The 17856-nt window shown below is 41.8% G+C and overlaps 1 pseudogene; it reads right to left on the minus strand.

Annotated features, from left to right (window-relative positions):
• Window positions 1-227: 227 nt before the first annotated feature.
• Window positions 228-17856, minus strand: part of LOC122468643 — a 96002-nt pseudogene continuing 78373 nt past the window's right edge.

A 17856-nucleotide genomic window follows, 5' to 3' on the forward strand; every position in this document is an offset into this window, starting at 1 on the left:
CCCGGCCAGCCATCTTGCGACGTTCCAGGTGGCTGGCCCTTGAGAACTGACGTTACTGTGTCTTTCTGCTTCAGGGTGCTGGGTGGTCACTGTCATCGCACTGCCCTGTCATTCAGCTCTGCTGGGGTTCCCTGCCAGCCTTCCTTCAGCTACTGTCCACTATCCTGGTCCCTTGCTTATTCCTGCAGCAGCCCCAGGTCCCCTTGGTCCCGCCGTCCCCACCCCCTTCACTTGCTGTCTATGATCTCCCTCCAGGTGTCCCTCCAGGTGTCCCTCCAGGTGTCCCTCCAGGAGAGCAGCTGTCTCCTAAAGGGGGCAGGGCCGGGTGCTGGTTGTGGCAGCAAGTAAACAAGATGTGCTCCCAGCTTGGCGTCTCCTCTTGGCCTCAGATGGTGTCCTTGTCATCCACGAGCAGGTCCCCCAAGCCCACCGTCTTGTCCCTCATCAGGATAGTGCAGTCCATGAACTGGCGCTCCAGGTGGCTCTCCACCCACTCAGCCCGCGCTAATTCTCGCTCGCAGTGTTCACACTTCAGCGGAGGGCCGGTGCACACGGGGACCTCGGTGTCCTGCATGTCGTCCACCTCCGCACGGCTTCCGAGGCTGCAGGGATCGGCTCCGAGTCTGGGGAAAAGCCTGGGACCTCATACACACTGGCCACTTCGTCCACTAGGTCCAGCAGCAGGTCTCTGTACTGTTGCGGGTGAGGAACCCCAGGCGCTCGGCCAGCGCCTGGTCACCACCACCGCCCCCTCCCTGGGAACTGCCTGGGGGTGCCCTGCAGGAGGTCCGCTAGACGTTGGCCCACAAGTCGTTCAAGTCCAACAGCACCTGCGAGAGCCAAGGGCCCTTGTTTTGTTTTGTAATAAACCATTTATTTATTTATTTATTTATTTAAAAGTTTTATTATTTATTTTTATTATTTTTTGAAAATTTACATCCAAATTAGCCTACAGCGAAATAACGACTTCAGGAGTGGATTCCAGTGATTCATCCCCTAGGTATAACAGAGCCAAGGGCCTTTTTCATGCTTATCGCCTGAGCTCTATTCTTGTTACTATCAATTTTACAACCTTTGCTTGCTTTTTTTTTTTTTTTTTGAATGCTTATATGTTTGTATTTGAGAGAGAGAGAAAGAGAGAGCACAATCAGGGGAAGGGCAGACACAGGGAGGGAGACACAGAATTTGAAGCAGGGTCCAGGCTCCCAGCTGTCAGCACAGAGCCCGACGCGGGGCTCGAACTCATGAACTGTGAGATCATGACCTGAACCCAAGTCTGGCAATTGACTGACCCAGCTACCCAAGCTCCCTGCTGTGCTTGCTTTTTATTTGCGTTTGCTTGTCTCTATCTTTTTACTTTTAATTTTTTTGCATCAGTTTGTTTTAGGTAAGTCTGCATGTATTTGAATTTAGTCTAGGCCCAATTTGATTATATTTTTAATGAACTACTTTAACATCTTTAATTATTACTTAACAGTCGTATTTCATCTTGTATCAGTCACTGTGTTCCATGGTTTTTAAAATATTTATGTTTTCTCACTGTTTCAAGTTTTGATTTTTTATTTACTTTTTAAAAAAAATATTTCTTTAGTTTTGAGAGAGCTCGTTGAGTGGGGGAGGGTCAGAGAATGGAAGGCAGACGATGGGAATTGGGCTCCACGCTGACAGCAGTGAGATTCATGTGGGACTAGAACTCCTGAACAGTGAGATTATGACCTCAGCCCAAGTCCAAGGCTCAACGGACTGAGCCAGCCAGGTGCCCCTTACTGTTTTCATTTTTTTACAATGAAATACGATGTCTTATTTTTATCTTCTTCAGCATTTTGAAAATCATGTCCTATTTTTATGTCCCTTGGTGACTAATTTTTTCAAAAACGTTCCTTCACTATTTTTTCTAATTACCAGAGTTAAAAATACACATTTCAGACCCTTTCATTTGTGACACGTAATTTCATACACTTTGAAAATGTTCTCTCAAAAATCCCTACATACTGGTATTTATTATTTATTCAGGCTACGCTATGTGCCCCAAGCGAGTCCAAGTGCCGACTACCTCAGCGAACGAGGCAGACCACAGGACCCACCCTCATGGAGTTCACTCTGGCACAGCAAAGACAGGCAAGAAGAAAAATCAGTGTGTCTATACTGTAGAATATGATTTCAGGAAGTCATGGGTCTATATCATTGTTCTCATCTAATTATATTTTATTTTCACGGAAAATATTTTTGCATTGAATAATATAACCAGATTGACAATAATATTTGGGCTTCTTCCTATTCGAACTGGCTATTGCTCCTGATATGCAATAGTTTTCCCCATTGAGAGATCTCAATTTTACCAAATTGCAGGAAGTAAAGATACAAATCTAAGAGCTTCAATGGGACGCCTGGGTGGCTCAGTCGGTTAAGCGTCCGACTTCAGCTCAGGTCACGATCTCGCGGTCCGGGAGTTCGAGCCCCGCGTCGGGCTCTGGGCTGATGGCTCAGAGCCTGGAGCCTGCTTCCGATTCTGTGTCTCCCTCTCTCTCTGCCCCTCCCCCGTTCATGCTGTGTCTCTCTCTGTCTCAAAAATAAATAAACGTTAAAAAAAAATCAAAAAAACAAATCTAAGAGCTTCAAAACTTTCTGAAAACAATTCTAAGAGTTGGTTTTTCTGGCTCTATTTTCTAAGTTCTCACATTACTGAAAATAATTATTTGGGACTTTCATTTATGAAAGAACTAATATTGCTATAAAATTTTTGGATCTACCTTTGTTCCTTAAAATCCTGTACAGTGAAAGACAATCTTGGGCAATTGTTTCATTGCCTCCTGAGATTTCATGTTATGTAAGGCGAAACTTGAGAAAGATTTTTGCCTGTTGTAAATCATCTACTTTATCTGCCTAGAAGCTTCCTTGTGTGTCTCTACAGATGGCTTCTTTCAGTGATTTTACAAATAAAGTATGGAGGCATTTATTTTGCCTGCCTTGTAGCACAACTCATGGAGTAGAAAAGAAAGCAGCTTACACCTGTAATGGCAGGGGGCTCAGAGCTTCAACTAAAGCTTCCACTAAAGCTCTGAGATTCAGACTATTGCAGATGTGCAGAATATGTACAATTTCTACATATGGGTTATTTTATTAAGGGAACATAGAAGTGTGCTATTAGCCTTAGACATTTTTTTCCCCAATTACCTTCTAATTTGTATGAAAATTTCCCCATAGCTTGACAGTTATCTGTGAACTTTGTTTTAGTAAGAGGGTACATTTTCGTCTTTTGTGTTTCCTCTTGAGTGATTTGTCGAAGAGTTTGGCAGATTCCCGGGTGGATGCTAATTAGGAGAAGAAATCCACAGTGTTTGTGATTAGTGACCCGTTTACATGTTCTTTTGAAAGAGAATAGTATTCAGTTTACAAACAATGTATAAGGTGTCAGAAACCATTTTTCAAAATGTATGAGAAATTTAATGTTTCAAACTTTTGAAGAATACTGTCTTGGTCAGAAAGCTATATTGCTCAGCCCTCTTCATTCAAGTGAGAGAAGCCAAATTCAAGCTAGTTGAGAGAAAAAGAGAGAAGAGAATTTACTGGCACATGTGATAAAACATCCCGAAGTAAAAGTAACTTCAAGCATGACTGTCTCTAGCAGCTCAAAAAACGTGAACAACCCATTACACCAATGCAAAAATGTATTCTTTCCAGATTGTCCCAGAAAACTGTGTAGAATCGATGGGCTTATTTTGGGTTTTATGGCTATGCCACGGGAATAGTCATCCCATGAGAATGTTGACTGTCTAGGATTGTCCCTTTCCATCTTATAGGTACACACCATATTATCACGAAGGTTGATTTCATGTTCTAGAATTTTCAGAATATATTTTTAGTTGGTTTTTTTCCCCCAGCTTTATTAAGATATAATTGACATATGACATTGTGTTAAGTATACAGCATACAACCTGTTTATTTGATATACTTGACAAACTCATTACCACCAAAGCATTATCCGACATCCGCATCATGTCACATAATTATCATTTCTTTTTTTGTGGTGAGAACACTTGAGACCAACTTTCTTAACAGCTTTCAAGTATATAATACAATATTTCCAACTATAATCACCACGTTATACATTAAATACACAGAACTTATTCATGTTCTAATTGGAGGTTTGTACGGTTTGACCAACATCTTCCCTTTCCCCCTACTCCGCAGTCCCTGCTGACCACCATTCAAGTGTTTATCTCGGTGTGTATGGCTGTATGGCTTGTTTAGATTCCACATGCAAGTGCTATCATACGGTATTTGTCTTTTTTGACTTTGCCCTGTCTCATTTGGCCTAAAACCCGCAAGGTCCATCCATGTTCTCACAAATGTCAGTATGCCCTCCTATCTCGTGTTCTGAATACTCTATTGTATCTACACACCACAACTTCTTTATGCACTTATCTGCTGACACACACTTAGGCTGTTTCCATCTATTGGCTATTGTGAATGATGCTGCAAAGAACATGGGGATCTAGATATCTTTTTAAGATCCTGTTTTCATTTCTTTCGGATATATACCCCAAAATGGGATTGCTGGGTCATATGGTAGCTCCATTTTAATCTAATCATCACCAAGACCCATGTCAAAATGCTTTCCACCCGCTATGTGTTCTTCTAGGAGTTTTACAGTTTCAGGTCTTACAGCCAAGTCTTTAATCCATTTTGAGTTGCTTTCTGTTCATGGTGTAAGATAGGTGTTCAGTTCCATTCTTTTGCCCGTGGCTCTCCGGTCGTATTCCAACACCATTTATTGAAGATGCTGTCCTTTTACCATTGTATATTCTTGGCTCCTTTGTTATAAATTAGTTGATGATAATGCTGGAGTTTACTTCCAGGTTGTCTATGCTGTTCCATTGATTTATGTGTCAGTTTTATGCCAATACCATACAGTCTTGATTACTATAGCTTCGCAATATAATTTGAAATCAGGAAGTGTGATGCCTCCAGCTTTGTTCTTTCTTAAGGTTGCTTTGGCTATTCAGTCTTTTGTGGTTCTGTACAACTTTTAGGATTTTTTTTCTATTTCTCTGAAAAAATACCATTGGAATTTTTATAGGGATTACATTCAATCTGTAGATCATTTGGGGTAGTATAGACATGTTAACAATATTAATTCTTCCAATCCATGAGCATAAAACATCTTTCCGTTTGTTTGTGTCTCCTTCAAATTGTTTCATCAGTCTTGTAGTTTTCTGTGAACAGATCTTTCACCTTCTTGGTTAAATTTATTTCTAGGTATTTAATCCTTTTTGATGTAATTGTATGTTCCTCCTATGTGCGATTTGTTGGGAGTTTTTATAATGGAGGATGTTGAATTTTGTGAAATTCCTTTTCTGCATCGATGGAGATTATCAGATGATTTGTACCCTTCACTCTCTTAATGTTGTGTATCACATTGCTTAGTTGATGGAATTTGAACCATTCTTGCATCCCTGGAATAAATTCCACTTGAATGTACTGTTGAACTCAGTTTACTAATATTTTGTTGAGAATTTTTACATCTGTGTATACCAGGGATATTGGTCTGTAATTTTCGTTTCTGGTGGTGCCCTTGCCTGGTTCGTTATGGGGGTAATGCTGGCCTTGTAAAATGAGTTTAGCAGTATTCCTTCCTCTCCTATGTTTGCAAGATTTTGAGAAGTGATTGTATTAATTCTTCTTTAAATTTTTGGTAGAATTCATCAGTGCTTCATTAGTTCATTAGTTCACTATTTTTGTCGTCTCCACCTGTCTGTACACTTTCCAGTTTTCTTCTTGTAACTTATTTTTGGTTTCACAGCATTTTGATTGGGAGGATGCTTGATGTTACTTCAGTCTCCTCAAATGTATGAGGATTTGTTTTGTGGCCTCACATGTGATCCATACTGAAGAATGTTCCGTGCGAGCTTGGAAAGAATGTGTATTATGCTGTTGTTGGACGGAATGTTCTGTAAGTGTCTGTTAGGTCCTTCTGGTCTAGTGTGTAGTTGAAGTCTGATGTTTCCTTATTGATTTCAGAATGCAGTTTCAGAGGTAGGTCCCATGAGGCACCATTTCACACCTACTATGAAAACTATAGTCAAAAAGATGGACAATAACAAGAATTCCAAAGGTGTGGAGAAATTGGAATCCTCGTGCATTGCTGGTAGGACTGTAGAACAGTGCAGCTGCTATGGAAATACTTAAGCAGTGTTCCTATATGACTAAGTATTCCATTCCTAGGTATATATCCAAGAGAATTTAAAACTGATGTCTACACAAAAACATGCACACACATGTTCATAGCTTCATTATTCACAACATCCAAAAGCTACCAAAAAACCTGAGTGTCCATCAGTGGATGAACAGGTAAATAAAATGAAAAATTATTCAGCCACGAAAAGAAGCGAAATACCAATACATGCGACAGCATGGATGTACCATGAAAACATGATGGGAAGTGAAAGATGCCAGACACAAATGGTCTGATAGTGTCTGATTCCATTCTTGGAATGTTCGGAATAAGCAAATCCGTAGAGACAGAAGCTATATTAGCATTTCCTAGAGGCTGAGGAGAGGGAACAATAGTGAGCGGGTATAGGGTTTTTTCCTGTGATGATGAAAACGTGTAGGAGTTAGTCCTGATGGCTTCACAACTTTGTGAATACACTAGCAGCCACTGAAGTCTACACTTCTCAGGGGAGAATTTTGTACTATGGGAATTATGTTATCAATAGAAAAGAAATAATTCTTTTTTTTTTAATTTTTTTAACGTTTATTTATTTTTTTGAGACAGAGAGAGACAGAGCATGAACAGGGGAGGGTCAGAGAGAGAGGGAGACACAGAATCAGAAGCAGGCTCCAGGCTCTGAGCTGTCGGCACAGAGCCCGACGCGGGGCTCAGACTCACGAACTGCGAGATCATGACCTGAGCCGAAGTCGGGTGCCCAACTGACTGAGCCACACAGGTGCCCCAAGAAATAATTCTTTAAAAATATAAAGATGGATTCAGAATTGAGAATGTCTAGTCAGACATTTTAAATCAGCGCTTCCAAGAAATTATAACATTTCTGGGGAATTCTCTAGCAATCTAAGAGATGTGGACTGCCTTCAGTCGCTCCAGAGCATAAAGTGCAAACCATCATAAAAGGAACTGTTCAAGGCCCTATTTGTTTTGTTTTGTTAATTAGTGCTGCCTTCCTGTATGGCCAGAATAATTTCATATTTGCAAGTTTTAAATATGATTGATGATAATCATTAATACACAGAAAGCTTCCAAATACTGCTGAATTAAGTGGCATTTAACACCTGGAAGATATTTTAGGTCAATTATGATCTACTAAACTACAAAATCAGCATGTTGCTCATGAAGGTTTCTCATAAAGCAGAGTATAGTTCAAAAAGTTCATGTGAAAACAGGAAAAGTAAATTTTATATATGTAAATAGTTTGCCCAAACAAGGACAAATTTAGGCAAGTAGTCGAAAGTTCTTATTTTCAAATTACAATAAAGGAACTGTAAATAATTCACTGTGTAACATTATTGACTTTTAAACCTATTTTACTTTATCTTTTAAACTTATTTATTTTGAGAGAGAGAAAGAAAGAGAGAGAACGCGCATGCAAGCCGGGGAGGGGCAGAGAGAGAGGGAGAGGGCACGAATCCCAAGCAGGCTCCACCCTGTAGGCACAGAGTCAGAAATGGGACTGGATCTCGCAAACCGTGAGACCATCACCTGAGCTGAAATCAAGAGTCCAACACTTAACCAAATGAGCCAGCCAGGCGCCCCTAAAACTATTTTATTATAAAACAAACCACAAATACAGGAAGCTCTTCCGAACAAATACACAGCCTGATGAGTTTTTATGAGGCCTTTTTAGAACTACCACCCAGGTGAAGACATGTGGCCTGATTCAATCACAATAACACTCTTACCCCAAGTAACTATTATACTCACCTTTGTAGAGATGACACAAATGTCCATTCTTAGAGATTGTAATTTAATCTTACTTTTTTAAAAGTGTTCGGATTCCGTGTCAATTTCAGCCCACACATTTCTCCTCCTTCCCTTCCTTTTTCTTATCATTTATCTATTAAGGAATCGAGGACATTTGCCCAGCAGAATATTTCACACTCTCAATTCTACTTATTGTGGACTCATAGTGCAGTTCCTCTGTCTTCTTGAAAGTTGGCAGCTGATCGCCAGACTTGATCAGACTCAGTCAGGTTCAACTCCTTTGGCAAGACCGTGTGGAATGCTGTACTCTCACCAGGAGGTGTCTGTCTGCTTGTCTCTCTTTGTGGACTGAGCAGCTGTTGATACTCAATACCTGGATCCGTTCATTCATTAGTGGTTGCAAAACAATGATCTTTCAATTCATCATTTTTTTTTCATTTATTAAATAAAACGCTTTTACAAAGAGATGCTTTCCCTCTTCTACTGTTTGTACTATCCAGGCAGACAGTTTCTACAGAGCCCGGACAAACGCTTGATTCTTCGCTCTGAATATTTGCTTGGTTTCTGCACGGTGGGGGTAGAGACAAATGACCTACTAGTTTTTAAAGGTTTAATATTCAAGAATAAAAATCTGAGCCCCTACTCTTAGGAAAACTAAGAAGTAGAGATTTAATATTCTTGCGTATTTTTCACTTCTTACTGAAGTATATTTAAAGAGTGTCCGTATCATAAGATTGTAGATCAGTGGTTCTTCACAAACTGAACATACCATGTAATCAGCAACCAGATCAAAAACCAAGGCACTCTCACTACCCTAGAACAGCCCCTTCCAGTCACAACCATCTCTAAGGATAACCGCCCCCCACCTTCCTGATATCCAACAACTAATTGTTTCTGTTTTGTTTCTTAGATGAGTGGGATCATACAGTGTATGCTCTTTTGTACTGAGGTTCTTTGCTCTGTCATTATGTTTGCAGTAGTCACTGGATTGTGTATCCATTTTTCTGATAGGATTCAGATTGTTTCCAGTTGCCAGCTGGAGTGTCAAGAACTTTTCAGTGCATGCCTTTTGGGGCACGTAGATGTGCATTTCTTAGGGTATGGATTGCCTTCATTTTTAAACATGATACTAGAACCAGATAGTTTCTTGGGGAAACTACGGAAATATGTAAATAGCTTCATTTTTAAACACGATATTAGAACCGGTTAGTTTCTTGGGAAAACCACTGAAATTTCTGAAATTCTTTTATTGAAAAAATGAGTTGTTGTTAATAATTATCACCGTACCTCATTTAGTTTCAAAATTGTAGCTGCTACCGCTGCTGACATCAGGTACCAGCCTGTAACAAATCTCAGAGAAAGTGGCACCGCCCATGGCTGCATTCAATCCACTGTCTATGTTTGTCGCAAAGAAAAACCGTAGACAGTTCAACGCCGGAGGGGAATTTCACTTTTTCTTTTCGATGCCCTCTCGAAGCTCTGTCTGCTCCCTCAGAGCAGTGCCCGTTTACAGGCCAGCAGTCGCTGAAGCAGCTCTGCTTAAAAACCTGAGTTACCTGGAAATCTATTTTTAATTTACTTTTATAGGGATTCATCACCTGCTATGGGATAAATCATCCTCCCTCCCCCAAATTCATACGTGGAAGTCCTAATCCCCAGTACCTCAACATATGACCTTATTTAGAAATAAAGTCATTGCATGTGTCATTAGTTAAGATCAGGTCATTAGGGCGGGCCCTAATCCAGGATGACAGGTGTCCTTATATAAAAGGGCAAATCTTGGGGGCACCTGGGTGACTCACTCGGTTGAGCATCTTGATTTCGGCTCAAGTCATGATCTCATGGTTGGAGAGATAGAGCCTTGTGTTGGGTCTGCGCTGACGGCATGGGGCCTGCTTGGGACTCTCTCTCCCTCTCTCTCTGTCTCTCCCCGCCACATGCACGCACACACACACACACACTCTCTCTCTCTCAAAATAAATAAATAGCTAAGAAAAAAAAAAGGGCAAATCTGGACGCAGACCTGCACACAGGGAGAAGGCCATGCGAAGAGGAAGGCAGAGATTAGGGTGATGCTTCTACAAGCCAAGGAACGCCAAAGATCGACCACAAGTCACCAGAAGCTAGGAGAGACACATAGAACAGACCCACCTCTCACATCTCTCAGAAGAACCAACCCTGAAGATACCTTGATCTCAGACTTCGGGCCTCCTGGACTGTGAGCCAATAAATGTCTCTTATGTAAGCCTCCCAGTGCGTGGTACTTTGCAACAGCAAACTTACACATCACCCTTTATAACGTGGTATCCTTGGCCGTTGCCCATTGTCATGATCCTTAATTTGGACTCTAACGTGGACTTCTAACTGACTGACAGCGTGGAATCTTGAGTAAAGGGTTCAGCCTCCCTCTGTAAGCATCTGTGTCTTCTTACGTGTAATTAGGATAAAAATCATACCTCTATCACAGGCTTGCTGCGAGAATGGAGTAAAACCTGCATCTAAAGAACTTCTGAAAGTATCTCTAAATGGTAATTATTATTTTTTTTTTTTGCAGAAATATCAGAGCTTTATTCAAAGTTAGGCCTTTCTAACCAAAGAACCTCTATTCTTTTTTAAAATATAATTTATGGGGCGCCTGGGTGGCGCAGTCGGTTAAGCGTCCGACTTCAGCCAGGTCATGATCTCGCGGTCCGTGAGTTTGAGCCCCGAGTCAGGCTCTGGGCTGACGGCTCGGAGCCTGGAGACTGTTTCCGATTCTGTGTCTCCCTCTCTCTCTGCCCCTCCCCTGTTCATGCTCTGTCTCTCTCTGTCCCCCAAAAAATAAATAAACTTTGAAAAAAAAATTAAAAAAAAATAAAATAAAATATAATTTATGGACAAATTGGTTTCCATACTAAATAGCAATTTTTCAAATAAGTATTAACTCTTATCATTATATACTAAGTCGCAACCATAATAAATTCCAAAAAGCAGGACTCGTACAAGCCGCATTCTGTAGAACACAGAAACATGCACGAAATAAATAAATAGACGCAAATTATCCTTCACAACAGATACAAAAGGGCAATAAAAGCTGATGTTACAGACCGTTTGAGGACAAGGCCATCGTGGCATCGTATCTTCTGGATACAACCACAAAATAAAATAAAAATGGATAGCTTTAAATGCGTTCGGTCAAGGAAACATTTTCAGGACAAAATAAAACAGGTAGCTCCTGGAGCCAGAAAAAGTCACAAAGTGATTCTAAGCCAGCAGGATGAAGAAACTGATGATGACAAAAGCGGGAGAAAAATGGCATTCTGGTAACCAACGTTTGCAAAGCATTTCCTAGACACCAAGCCCTGTGCTCCATCCTTTTCCCAGACTGTCATGGAATGATCAGTACAGTCTTATGAGGTAGGTACCCATTTTACAGGTACCCATTTTACATTATGAGGTACCCATTTTACAGGTAAGGACACTGAGGTTTCAGAGCTGGCGTAACTCACCCAAGATCATAAAACAGAGGCAGGATGGTGTCCCAGGAAGTATGACCACAGACCCCAAGTTCTTAATCACTGTATACTCCCCCGGTCTTCTTCAGTCAAGGCACAACTGGTCACTCACGTTCTAGAGAACACCTCCCTTACTGCCTCTCATATTCTGTTTCTACCGCGTATCCTGTGCATTTGAATTTAGTGATTTCTTATAACTCGCTCTCACGGCGCCACATCCCCCAGCCCCATGCACACATCCACACCTGATGCTTGTTTGAGCCCTCTCCATCATGAGACACGAGCGACACGGTTGAACAATCCTCATTCCTAGGCCGGACGTCTAACCATTGGTGAACAGCTGGGCCGCCTACCATTCAAATATGGAAAGGGCCTCAGGGCCCAGCCCTCCTGTGTCCGTCTCGCATATGGCCACTTCTCATCTCTGCTGCTTGGAGGGCACAAGCGGTCCCTGGAGCCCACCTCTGCCTACACTTTGCTGCCAGTGCTCCTCACTGTTTTCTCTGCCCTTCTAAAGGCTTCTGAAATTGGCCATCCGTGGCTTCCTTCACCCACAAATGATTTAAAGTCAAATTGAGAATAGATTTTTTTTTTCTCCACGTAAGATCCACAAATAAGAACGCGTTCCAAGGACAGGAAAAGAAAAATTTAGTATTGGTAGATCTCTGGTTTCTATCAGCTCAGTAGATATTATTCATTAACCAAAAGAGTCAAATCTCCACTCTCATAAAAACAAATTAAATGCAGTTAGCTGAAATACACCTTTATTTGGTTCTTGTAGTTTTTCAGCTGTGACAAAGTAAACCTTTTCTTTTTTTTTTTTTTTTAAGGATCTTTATATAACATAAGAGATCGGTTTGGCATATCCTAAGACAAACCCCACCAACGGAACAAAGGTAGATTACAATTAGTTGTTTTGTAAGCATTATTTTTGGAAAGCCCAGTGTTGATTTCAGCTTTGCACATACCGTATAATGATATAGTAAAGCTGGAAGCGTACACATTTAGAGACCGTAATTACAGCAGTGCTGTGCTTGACTCCCTTATTTGCTAAGCTGAGTTGAAAACTGAAGTTAAGTGGAGCCAGAGTCTACCCAGCTTACTCCACAAATTTATCCCACTTAGACAACAAGTAAGAATTACAACAACAACACGATGCTTTAAAAAAAAAAAAAAAGAAAGAAACTGCTGTAGTTTTTACCCCTTTGGAATTTGATGCCCACGAAGGTAGGAAGGAAAAAAAAAATAGGGATTTTCATTGGATTTTTATTGCCATTCAAGGAAAAACAGTTTGGGTTAGGTCTTTTGGTTTCTATTCGTGTACCCCGTCATAATCAGCGGGCCTCAGTCTGGCTGTCTCTTCACATTTCACATCCTGCCTAAAATGTCTTGGGTTCAGAGAAATTCGGAATGTACTTTGTGCTAAACACTCTTTCTTTTCCTTTTTAAGTCACTGTAAACATTTACCTCGGCTTCAGATTCGTTTGCACTTATCCCATCCAAACTTCTCACCGCCTAACCCTGCACGGACTAAAATAAAACCAAACACTCTTGCTTATAAAAGACACCGGATTCCAGAATCTCTCTGCAGATTCTACTAGGCACTTTCTTCGTGGAGGCATGACATTCTCTTTAGCCAAGTATAGCTGAATTAAAATATCCACTGGGTTTTCATTCCATCTGAGCCTCCTTGTCCCAGCTGAGCCCCGGGGATGCTGCTGGGCGCAGGCCTTTCCAGCCTGCATGGCTCTTGGTTCCATGATAACTCCATGATTGAAATCCAATGTACTCAAAACTCATCGTCTTCCCTTCCCAAATCTGTTTTCCCTTCTGAGTTCATTCTCAGGAAATGGTACCACCTGCTCCTGCAGCCCCAGCCAGAACCCAGAAATCATCCTTCACCTCCCACCATGCCACCAGAGCGGGTACATTCACCTTCTAGCATTCGAATTGGCTTTGCCTTTCGTTGCCCCAGTCTATGCAGCATTGTTTATTGTCCACATTTGTGCAGTGACCTCCTAAAACTAGTTGGTCTGTCGCTAGACTTGTCTCTCCCCAATCCCTTGCTCACTTAAAAATGGTGATCTTTCTGGGGCTCCTGGGTGGCTCAGTTGGTTAAGCAGCCGGCTTCGGTTCAGGTCACGATCTCACGGTCTGTGAGTTCGAGCCCCGCGTCGGCTCTGTGCTGACAGCTCAGAGCCTGGAGCCTGTTTCAGATTCTGTGTCTCTCCATCTCTCGGCCCCTCCCCCGTTCATGCTCTGTCTCTCCCTGTCTCAAAAATAAATAAAACGTTAAAAAAAAAAAATAGTGATCTTTCCTTTCGACAATAGCCAAATTATGGAAAGAGCCTAAATGTCCATCAACTGATGAATGGATAAAGAAATTGTGGTTTATATACACAATGGAGTACTACGTGGCAATGAGGAAGAATGAAATATGGCCCTTTGCAGCAACGTGGATGGACCTGGAGGGTATTATGCTAAGTGAAATAAGTCATACAAAGACCGATACCGTATGTTTTCACTCTTATGTGGATCCTGAGAAACTTAACAGAAGACCATGGGGGAGGGGAAGGGGAAAAAAAAGTTAGAGAGGGAAGGAGGCAAACCATAAGAGACTCTTGAAAACTGAGAACAAACTGAGGGTTGATGGGGGGTGGGAGGGAGGGGAAGGTGGGTGATGGGCACAGGGGAGGGCACCCGTTAGGATGAGCACTGGGTGTTGTATGGAAACCAATTTGACAATAGATTTCATATTAAAAAAATTATAAATTTATAATAAACTGCTATTTAATGGGAAAAAAATAGTGATCTTTCTAAAGGGAAAATTTGCTCACCTGAATCCTCTTCTCAAAACCATTCCATGGTCTCCCATCACTTTTGGAATAAATTACAAATTTCTGAGTAGATTTCACCAGGCGCTTCTTCATCTGCTCTTATCTTCCCTTTCACTCTTCTTTGCTCCTCCCTGCCTGTCTCTCACAAAGTCAAGGGAATTGTCCTCAGCTCCCCAAGTGTGTGCTGATATTTCTTCCCTTTGGGCCTTCTAGCTGTTTAGCAGGATAACAGCTCTGACATACTGACTGTTTTATCATGTACCTGGCGCTGTTCTTTTTTTTTTTCTTGACTTGTTTTTAATTTATACTTTTTAATTTATTTTAACTTATTGTCAAATTGGCTAACATACAGTGTGTAAAGTGTGCTCTTGGTACCTGGCACTGTTCTACATAGAGTTAGTTCTGCTGTGATGTGATATTTATCTTGCAAAACATCACCATGCTGTGCAAAATCATGCGATCAAAATCTTTATGGAAAAAATGGAGTTGGGGGTGTACCACCCCAAATACAAATCAGTGACACATTTTAAAAAGCTAGAAAGTGAATAAAAACTTTGACATAAATTTGATGGTTAAGAAACACATAAATACTCATCATACATATTTTTGCTCTTCTTCAAGGATTCCCAACACAGAGCTCCTAAAACCCTTGGAATTTCCTGAGAGATAGGGGTGAGAGAGGAATATCTTTTGTTATTCATAAGCCCTTTTCAGGGGTTTATGCTAATGAGTCACTCTTGAGGATACAGGCTGGTTATCAGAGGAATCAACTTTGTGATTAGAGGGAGGGAACTTTTAGCTCAGGCTCCTGACCTTTGGGGAGGAGACCGGGCTGGAGATTGAGTCAATGGCCAATGGCCAATGGTTTTAGTTTCTCAGGTGATTTGAATGTGCAGCCAGAGTTGAGATCCACTTGGAGCAAAGCTGAACCTGCAGGTGCAAAACATGTTTTTGCAGAGTGATGTGAGAGCCAGAAAGGTCCTTAGCACCTCCACCAGCATTTGGACTGATTGGCCTTGAGTTCTCTACTGGCCCCAGAAAGTCTGCAAGCCTGTGATCAGTAAGACCACGCCTAGAAGAGAGCAATTCAAAGCACGACATTAAACTAGATCTGAAGCATTTGTATAATCTCCTCAAACCAGATTTTATATTATGAACTGATACACATACTGTGCCCCCAATTTATTTTTGTGAATTCCAAAACATTCTTGTCTCAGAACAAGAAAATCAGCATTCGATAACCTATTAAGTAGGTGAAGAAGTGTCAGATGCATGGAAAGATTTTAAGAATTGTGACAGTTTGGGGTGCCTCAGTGGCTCAGTCGGTTGAGTGTCCGACTTCAGCTCAGGTCAGGACCTCACGGTTCATGAGTTCGAGCTCCGCGTAGGGCTCTGAGCCGACCTCTCAGGCCTGAAGCCTGCTTGGGATTCTGTGTCTCCCTCTTTCTCTGCTCCTCCTCTGCTCACGCTCTGTCTTTCTCTCAAAAATAAATAAAGATAAAAAAAAATTGTGACAGTAGTACCATTGGGTGATGAGTGTAAAACAGACAAATTGATCAGAACAGCAGTATTTTCTATGATGATTTAAAAGTTTAAGAATCAAGGTAAGCTCGTGACCCCAGCTTAATGGGGCAACTGTCACAGAATGTACCATAAATTATTAAAGTTTTCCATTCAGCCAGATGAAATGGGCAGAGAACAGTGTTTTCCAATGCATATTTCATGAAATCCCCATTTCTTCAGATTATATGGGAAATGCTAGGTGAAATAAAATGAGACAGGTTTCTTTACTGTCGGATTTTTAGTCTTTCTTACGAAGATGTAGATGGTGAATGTCTAAGAAAGAGATGACAGTAAACTACGTCTTCAAAATTTCTTTTTTTCTCTCCGTAGATTTGTACTTCCAAAACACATATTGTTTTAAGTCCCAGCATAGAGGGCTGGGGGGAATGAGAACCAGTCAATTCCATCTTTCTCAAAACTGCTTCTAGCTCGTCTAAATATGTGGTTATAACTCTATGCCTTAGGTCATCTTCCCTGCCACTGGGTTCTGGACTTCACCGGGGCAGGGGCCCGCTCTAGGGACCAGAAGGAGCCTTAGCCAGCATGTCAGACTCCATCCGGCCTCTGCCTCCCTCACAGCAACCACCCGGAGAGGGGGGCGAGGATGACAGGGAATCCTAGGCACTCAGACCACTGCCCACACATAGAAATAGTCCTGTGGAGAACTGTCCCAGGTTGGGCCTGGACCTTCTTCAAAGAGCAGGGAGGCTGGCTTCTGAGGCAATATGGCTGGTTGTGGGGAGCGAGGGGAGGGGGGGAACCTTACTCTCTCTGCCTGTGCTCTACCCACTCCTTCACCAGCAAGCTCTCCTCTGCCCCAAAGAGACTTTGACATAAAACAGTACATGAATCAGTAAAGAAGTATAATACAAGAACTGAAAAAAAAACACAAAAAAACCCTTTCGTTTGCATCTCAAATTAAGCCGGGAATACATATGCTAACATAAATGAATAAACTATTTATCCATGTGCAAAGAAATAATCTCTCCACTCACTGATGAAAATAACCCAACGCCCACTTCTACAGTAATCATGGGCTCCTGGTCCTCAGACTTGGCTACATCTGGGTTCACGGTGGCTCTCGGATGGGTGGTTTTTAGCTCTGTCCATCATTGTTGGTTTTTTTTAATATTTATTTATTTTCGGGGAGACAGAGAGACAGAGTGCAAACAGGGGAGGGGCAGAGGGAGAGGGAGACACAGAATCTGAAGCAGGCTCCAGGCTCTGAGCTGTGAACACAGAGCCCGACTCTGGGCTTGAACCCATCAAGTACTAGATCATGACCTGGGCCGAAGTCAGACGCCTAACCGACTGAGCCACCCAGGCGCCCCCATCGTTGTTTTTATGATGTATGATACTTCCCATCTCTAATACCTAATCTCTGTGCTTCTTCTCAGCTTTTGAACAGGTGCTATGCAATTTACAAATCTTCCTGAATAGTAAAATGGACAAATGAGTTTTCTCTGAGCATGAAAGACAAATTGGTAAATGGACTAGCCTGGTCTGGGAGCCAGAACTTCAATGAATTTTCCAGCTTCAAATACAACGAACGCTATTTCACAGTGAGTTATTCTTCTCGGTTTCATTTTTGTAGTATGAATCCTGGATTTAAAATTAGCATGAAAAAGCACTTTCTTGTAGATAGATTCCTACTTCAGGCTGCTTTAAAGCTGCAAAAGGCTTGGTTCAGTGAGTGCCAACCACATAAAAGAACCACCCTCCGGGGCAAAGAATGTTCCTTTCTTCCTTGCAATCTTGGGACTGCTGGATCCCCCCAAAGCTGTCAGGGAAAAGAAATCTTTTCTCCTCTTTCCAGGGAAAGGAAATTCTAGAGTAAAGACTAACCATTTAAATAATGATCTGTAAATCTTTTCATTAGTGGCCAGAGGGCAGAGTCCTTTAAAGGAGCGAGTGCCGACTGTGGCCACTGTTCAGTTTGCTCTGTCCTGGAGCCCTGCAGGAAAATGTGTCCTAAGGTAAGGGAATAACAACCCCTGCAGGGCCAGCCAAGGGGTGTTCCTGA

This window comes from Prionailurus bengalensis, chromosome B1, assembly GCF_016509475.1.
Source record: "Prionailurus bengalensis isolate Pbe53 chromosome B1, Fcat_Pben_1.1_paternal_pri, whole genome shotgun sequence".
NCBI lineage: Eukaryota > Metazoa > Chordata > Mammalia > Carnivora > Felidae > Prionailurus > Prionailurus bengalensis.